General features: G+C 40.0%; 1 pseudogene; it reads right to left on the minus strand.

Annotated features, from left to right (window-relative positions):
* Positions 1-1,978: 1,978 nt before the first annotated feature.
* LOC137762022 (52 kDa repressor of the inhibitor of the protein kinase-like) lies at positions 1,979-4,977 on the minus strand (annotated as a pseudogene).
* Between the last annotated feature and the right edge of the window lie 3,370 nt (positions 4,978-8,347).

Consider the following 8,347-nt stretch of genomic DNA (forward strand, 5'->3'; position numbering starts at 1 on the left):
CAGTATTAGATTTTTTAAGTGCTAATGTAAATGGTAGTGTGTTTTTCATTTTAGATTCCACTTCTTCATTGCTGGTACATAAGAAAATGATTGGCTTTTGTGTATTAACTTTGTATCCTGCAACCTTGCTATAATTGCTTATTAGTTCCAGGATTTTTTTGGTTGATTCTTTCACATTTTCTACACAGACAATTACCTTCTCACCATTAAGTATTTTAGTTGTATTCTGTAGATGTTCTTTATGAAGTTGAGGATATTTCCCTCTATTCCTAGTTTTCTGATAGATTTTGTTAGGAATGGGTGTTGGATTTTGTCAAATGTTTTTCCTGCATTTATTGATATGATCATGTGATTTTCTTTAGCCTGTTGATGTGATGGATTACATTAGTTGATTTTTGAATGTTGAACCAATCTTGCATACCTGGGATAAATCCCACTTGGTCATGATGTATAATACTTTTTATACATTATTGGATTTGGTTTGCTAATATTTTGCTAAATATTTTTGCATATATGTTCATGAGAGAGATCAGTCTGTTGTTTCCTTTTCTTATAATGTCTTTGTCTAGTTTTGATATCATGGTAATTCTGGCCTCATAAAATCAGTTAGGAAGTATTTCCTCTGCTTCTGTCTTCTGAAAGCGATTATAGAGAATTGGTGTAATTTTATCCGTATTAAAAGTTTGGAAGAATTCACCAGCAATCTCTTCTAGACACAATGTTTTCAAAATGAAATTTTAAAACAAATTTATTGAAAAGCCAAATCCATATTTTATTTATATTGAAATAAGCTTATTTCGTTGAAATAAGATGAAATAAAAATTCATTTAGATTAAAAGAAAATTTATTTTCCTTACTAAAGACTGTTTTATTCCTAAATGAACCACCAAATATTTATTTTTGCAAGTTTTCCAGCTCAAGATGAAGTAAGTGTAGTCAGAGAAAAAGCAGAAGAAAACAGTAAATCAGTTGTATCCATTGCCTCTAATTCTGTCTTGAGCATGATGCAGAAGTGTTTAACATATACCTGATAAAAAGGTTAGGATAGAAGAAGGTGTAGGCTCCACAAAGTAACGTAAATAGCAGCAACCAGATGTGGAACAACAGTGGTGGGCTCTTCATTTTAACTTCAATTGTAACTTGTTCCTTTAGGTTCACTTTATAAAGACAAAAGTACACTGTTTAACCAGCTCACAGTTTCTCTCTCCCTCTCTCTCTCTCTCTCTCTCTCTCTCTCTCTCTCTGGTAATTCCCTTCACTGTACATTACAAATGTTTAACAATATACTTAAACTTCAACTAGTCAAAAGTCAGTTGTGAGATTCGTTGTAATATTTTATAAAATGTATTCCTTCCTCCCACACCTCCCCAAAATTTATTCCTTCAAAGAACTGATAACTCAATACAGTAGGGTCCACAGTGATAACAAATGCTATATTGAAATGACTTTGAACAATTCCAGAGTGCCGGTACCAGAGATCACGCAGAAATGAAATGTGGCGCTTTCAGTACTATCTTCTGGAAAACCAGATAAGTTTTCAAAGTGTGAGCGTTAAAACGGTGGTTGGGGCTTCCCTGGTGGCGCAGTGGTTGAGAATCTGCCTGCCAATGCAGGGGACACGGGTTCGAGCCCTGGTCTGGGAGGATCCCACATGCCGCAGAGCAACTGGGCCCGTGAGCCACAAATACTGAGCCTGCGCGTCTGGAGCCTGTGCTCCGCAACAAGAGAGGCCGCGATAGTGAGAGGCCCGCGCACCGCGATGAAGAGTGGCCCCTGCTCACCGCAACTAGAGAAAGCCCTCGCACAGAGACGAAGACCCAACACAGCCAAAAATGAATAAATCAAACAAACAAACAAACAAAAAAAACGGTGGTTGTTTAAACAGGTAGATTATCAATGGCTAATGTATTTAGTCAGAGCCCTGTAGGCAAAAATATTCAAAGATTAAGGTGCCTACGTGCGCCTTACAGCTTTTCCTTCAAATATTAAATATAGGAGAAAACCTATTTTTAAACATTCTTTTAGGTATTTTGATGGTTTATGAATTATCTGTAGGAAGCATAGTTGTATAGTTTGATATATGTGTCTACCATGAAATCCAGGTCATGTTTTATATAAAAATTCATTTTGAGCAAAACCAAGTTACTTGAGCTTAGGTCTGTCGAAGTGTTCCTCAGGTGTGCTTTGAGATGCTTTCCTCCATTTTCATGGGGCTCATTCTCAACCTCCATCACAGGAAGAATGCAAAGGCCCTTCAGCAATGCATAAACATTAGGAAAAAACTTGAGGCCAGGCAGGTGGAGGGCTTCATAAGGGGTGGATGGAAGCTCTACCTCTGTCCTTCTGTGCTTCTGCTTGATTCTCCAATTGTGGAGCTGGGCTGAGAGTGTGTCAGGGTTGGCTAAGCCACTTGTGTACACGTCAGCATGCTATTCCTCTGATGTGTTGAATTTGAGCTGTGCTGTGACCGATGGTACCAGAGATAAGCATTTACAGGCTTTGGGGTGTTGTTCTGAGTATATACAGTTGATACTTGAACAGCTTGGGGGTTAGGGGCACCAACATTGCCTGCAGTCGATCTGCATGTAACTTACGGTCAGCTCTCCCTAACCACAGTTCCTCCCTATCCATGGAGTTGCCCAACTGTGGATCACGTAGTACTGTGGTATTTATTATTGCAAAAATCCCGTATAAGTGGGCCCGTGCAGTTCAAACCTGTGTTGTTCAGGGGTCAGCTGTATCTTTAAGTTCTCGAGTAATGTGCTCCACTGTTGGAACACTTAGGGATTCTTCAGAGTAAGTCTCAGAGGTTAATTGAGATTCCAGGTTACCTTGCTGAACTCTGTGGAATTTCCCAGGGAGATCATTTGAATATCAGGTTTGGTTATCAAACTTATGGCTTCCTCAAACCAAAATCCATGGTAAGTTTTAATATTTTCCATCACCTCATTAGTGAATGCAACGCTGCAATCATTCTACTGACTGCAAAGAAAACGTCAAAGATTTGCCCCCTGGAGATTTTCTCCAAAGACTCTTGAAAAAAACAGAACTTTTTAAAGAGGTTAAGATAGGACACTTTAAAGGGCAACAGTGACAAAAATGAAATAAAAATCTGTTGATAACACTGCAGAGGACAAATGCTCAGCCAGCTAGACGGTTATTTCATCTAAACATAAAGTAAGTGCTTGCAGGAGATCTATTTAAATTTCAAAAGCATCATTCTTGTCTGTCCACTGAGAATGATAAATGTCCTTCAGGTCATTACCCTTTTCATTATTCTGAGAAGAGACAGAAATTACATTGTCAAGTTCTAAAAGAGCCATGGTAATTGATGGATAAAAGAACAACCTTCCTCAGTTGTTCCCAATGCAACAGGTACGCCCCTAACAGGCACTGATTTTGCCAACCACATATGTAAGGCACAGGAAGAACAGAGTGTGTAGACAGCTTAGGGATACTTCCCTACGAGTCTTAAAGCAACAACTTTCATTTTTGAAGAAAATCTACTGGATACAACGTCTGCCTGGCCATGGCAGTGCTCCATATTTAGTCCCAGTGTGAAATTACACAACCAGAATTTCTGTATCAACTTGATGAGGAAGGAAGCCTACAAATTCTTCTCTTGAGTATGAAATTCGTCAGCAAACCTCACCAGGACGGTCTGGTGTTCTTCCCCAGCTATGTTCACACATCGTCATGATCATGAGTCCCTTACTTCCGTGAGGGTTTCTTCCTGAATGAGGCTCTCACGGATCTCTAGCAGCTGATTCTGCTGTTTGCCAACAGAGTATGTTAACTGTTGTTGTCTCAAAATGCCTTCTCAGGACCTCTTCACCAGAATTTTTCTTGCGTTTCTACGGTGCTTCAGAGTTATCAGAAGTCAAGAGAATTTATGGGAGTTCATCAGCCTCATGTCCATCCAGAGGTGGGTTTTGTTTTACATAAGAATTGAAATTTCAATACAAACTACTATGTATAAAATAAATAGTAAACAAGGACATACTGTACAGCACAGGGAAATATAGCCATTATGTTGTAATAACTTTAAATGGAGTATACTCTATAAAAGTATTGAACCACTATGTTGTACACCTGAAACTAATATAATATTGTAAATCAACTATACTCAAATCTAAAAAAAAAAGTTCTTTTAAGGAAATTTCAAATAAAGGTTTTTAGGTATTGTTTCCATTCTCTTCAAGAGTTAAAGATAAAATGTCTTCATCCAGTTTTTCACCTCCTTCTTCTGCACCGGGGGTCTGAGCTTCACGTTGTATTCTTATATTTTTGTTCCTGTTCAGAAGTTTTGTTGATTTTGGTTTTGGTTTTTATGTTTCAGTGTCATGATTTCACCTTCACTCAATTCTTTTGTTTTCTGTCTATTAGGCAGATTGTTCAGATGACTGGTGAGATAAAAAAGTGTACTATAATGACTATTTCTACAGATCCTAGAGGTCTCAAAGTGTTTGGCACATCACCAATAATGTTTTATCTTCTAAGTTTTATATTTTTAAGTCTGCTTTGCTATGCTTCTTCACCTGCTCTGCATCTGGCCAGGTCCTGCAGGGAACCTAAAGACCAGCTCTGACTCTTCCTTGTGCAGTCGGGTCCGTGAAGGAGTTAAGCATCCTCATCTCTCAAGTCTTGCTTCCCCCTTCCTGTCTCCTCAGGGCATCCCACCCTTAGGCAAGGTTGGGGAGGAGAACCAGCCTAACTCTGCCAACCTAGAATTCTATGCCCAAACTATCAATTAAATATGAGAGTAGAAAAAGACTATTTTAGGTATACAAACATTCCCCCCAAAATTTACCTCTCTTGCATTCTGGGGTAGGCACGCTTCTAAACTGCCCCCCAGTGATTTTGCCTCTGTGTGTGGGCTGGACCTAATGGTTTGCTTCTAATAAATAGAACATGGCAAAAATGATGGATATCACATATCACTTCCAAGATTAGGTTACAAAAGACTGACTTGGTCATGCTTGCATTCTCTCTTGCTTGTTCTGATGAAGTTAGTTCATTGTAATTTAAATGTGACTACTAGCATAGTTCATACTACTTAAAGTTTGAAAGCTTTTCTAGTATAGACTAGCATCATAAATTTTGTTTTAGTATTACCTACAAAGTATCTGAAACCACAGCAATGTCAAGCATTGAATGTTCTACACATACAGAAACTCTCTTTCCTGAGATTTTTAGCCTTCCACATGTGCTCTTGCATTTTGTTCATTCAGTGTCTGTTCTAATTATTTATTGCTGCACACCAAACCACTTCCAAACCTAGCAACATAAAAACAAAAGTTTTGTTATCCTAATGGAATTCAGATAGGGCATGGTGGGGACGTTTTATCTCTGCTCCACGATGTCCAGGGCCTCAGCGGGGAAGACTCAAAGGCTGAGGGGTGATTTGAAAGGCTGGAAACTGGAATCACATGGAGGCTTCCTCACTCCATGCTGGCACCTGGGCTGGGATGACATGAAGGCTGGGCTGGCTGGGGCTGTTGAGAAGAGCGCCTATGTGGGGTCTGTCTCTGGTGTGGGCTTCTCCCAGGATGGTGGCCAAGTTCCAAGAGGAACCTTCCTGAGCATGAGTGTTCCAGGAGACCCAGGCGGGAGCTCTGTGGCCTTTTATGACCTCACTTCAGCAGTCACAGAGCATCACTTCTTCCACACTCTATTGCAGGGGTCAGCAAACAGTGGCCTGATGCCTAATCCATCCTGCCACCTGACTTTGTAAAGAAAGTGTTATTGGAACATAGCCATGTCCGTTCGTTTATGTATCTTCTGTGTCTCCTTTCGTGCTCTGATGCAGAGCTGAGTAGTTGCAACAGAGACCATATGGTCTGCAAAGCCTAAAATATTTACTATGTGGTCCTTTACAGAAAAGGTTTGCTGAGCCCTGCCCTATTGGTTAAAGCACTCACTAGCTATTCTGTGTCAAGGGGAGGAAACAAACCCCACTCTTGGAGGGGGGGGGTGTGTCAAAGAAGGTACAGCCATTAAAAAAAAATCACCATGGCACCTGTTTGCCTCTCAGATTTTAATCCTTGTTTGGTTTTTAATTTTGTAAGCTATTTAAAATAGCTCTTCTATTTGTATACTAAAGTTCTGTTAGAGAAAGTTAAAAAGTGAGAGTCAACTATGTTACTTCAACTTTTATTCTTTTTTTCTTTTCTTTGTTTATTTTTTTTTTAGGCCGTGCCATGCAGCATGTGGAATAGTTACCCAACCAGGGATTGAACCCATGCCCCCTGCATTGGGAGCGCAGAGTCTTAACCACTGAACCAGCCGGGAAGTCCCTCTTTTTTCTTTTTAAACTTGCTTGTGTCAGCTCCTGTGGGTAAATATTTGGCTGGTAATTCTTTCAGAGAAAGGTTAGAAAGGTTAATCCATGTTCATAGAGTTAATATCAGAGATAAGGAAGACCTTTAGTCCTCTCCCACACCCCCCAAAAAAGTGGAAATGGTAAACAGTTGTCCAGACAGTTAAGTCTCCCTTGGTCAAGAAGTTTCAGGTTTTAAAAATTATTAACTACATATTTATGAAAAATTTTTTTACTTAAATATGCTGTATTGGTGCCATTTTAATTAACCCCCCAATTTCCTCATCTGTAGAATGAGGGGGTTGGGTAGTTGGTGGCTGTCAACGCAGGCTGCATATTCATATCATCAGGATCCCTGGTCCCCATCCTAGATAATTAAATCAGAATGTCTGAGTATAAGCTGAGATTGAGCTCAGTAAATACTAGAGGAGAAAGAAATTCATAAACTTTAAAAGATATTATCTCAATATATTTTCTTGAAGTATTTCCTACAACCACAGAGTTCTGTCAAATCATTCCTGGGTGGCGATGATGTGAAACTATTGTAGCTCACAGCTACTCCACGAAAGGTCTGCTTTTACTTCAATTCGCCACATATTCTGAGCCAAACTGGAATGCCCTGGAATTCTTCAAAGGGAAAAGAAGTGCTCAGATGAGCAGACCTCTCCCATTGGAATTCTCCTTAACAGCTGACACAAGACTAAACAAACCCTCTTCCCCAAAGGCTTATCTTCTGGGTCTACCCTGAAGGTAAGAGGTCCCTTAGCCACCCTACAGTTTGTAGACAAACTAGAAATCCCCAATCTCCCCACAAGTTCATGACTGGATGCAGGACAAGTACGCCAAAGGGATTCCTTATGATAGTGGCTTCTGGAACACACTACTGGAAAGTTAGGCTACCTTGAAAATAGTTATTGATATTCAGACAGTGTTCCTAGGGATAAATTAGACTAGACCAAAGAATACTGCATTTAGGGTACTTGTGTTCTAGGAATTGAGTGGAAAATTCCCCTGGGGCCCTCATTCTTTTACCTTTGCCTTCCCTAAAGAACCAAAGCACTCGTTAAAACCAGTAAGGAAATGCCTACATATGTGGTCAGGATCCAGTACTCTAGAAGGGGCAGTTGAATGACCATATTACATGCCTGATATGCTATATTAGAAGCTTACATTCCTCAGTGTCTGGTGCTCTTGGCTTTTGCCAGAAGCTTAACAAAAGACATGTAGACATCCATCACGCTCCTTGCAGTGGTAGCAAAGTCACCAGTCATCAAGGCATGGATTTCAGAGAGCAATAGCCTGCAATGCACGGACAAATTAGAAGTGCCGCTGTATGCAAACTAGAATGATAATCAGGATTGGATGTGGGCAGCCACAGATGAAAGAACACCAGCTATTCTGCTCACGAAACAACCCCAGAAGTAGAAGGAGCAAGTTATTTTACTGTGGGAACCTGAATTCGGAGAATTAAGTAGTCAACCATTAGGAAAACCTCAAGTTAACTGAACGGCAGGGATGAGTTTCTATCATTGTGGAAAGTTCCTACAAAAAAAGTTATTGAAAAACCTTCTATACCCAGCAGAGCTCTGGGGACTCTGAGATGTGTTTATAAAAATATCTGAGATTACCTAATGAAAAAGATACATGCTACTTACCATACCCACAAGAATTGTTTCCCGCTGCCCTCAGAGTTTCTGTGGCTGCTATGCCCGAAGTAACCTACATTAACCAGGCAATCTGCAAACAAGATGGCAAAGTAAACAATAAAAATGTATTCTCCTTCCTACTTCCATTAATCCCCAGAACTAAATACTGGTATGATATGGGTCAGTTTTCTGGTCTGGACACTAGTTTTGCTTTGGCTTCAGTGAATGCCCCTGGAATTTACTTTACATGGAGTATATTGGGTTGGCCAAAAATTTCTTTTGGGTTTTTCCATAAGAGTTTACGGAAAAACCCAAACAAACTTTTTGGCCAAACCAATACTTCCCAGGTTCTTCCTAAGGTTCCCCAGTGTAAGGACGGCTA

This window comes from Eschrichtius robustus, chromosome 1, assembly GCF_028021215.1.
Source record: "Eschrichtius robustus isolate mEscRob2 chromosome 1, mEscRob2.pri, whole genome shotgun sequence".
In the NCBI taxonomy this organism is placed as follows: domain Eukaryota; kingdom Metazoa; phylum Chordata; class Mammalia; order Artiodactyla; family Eschrichtiidae; genus Eschrichtius; species Eschrichtius robustus.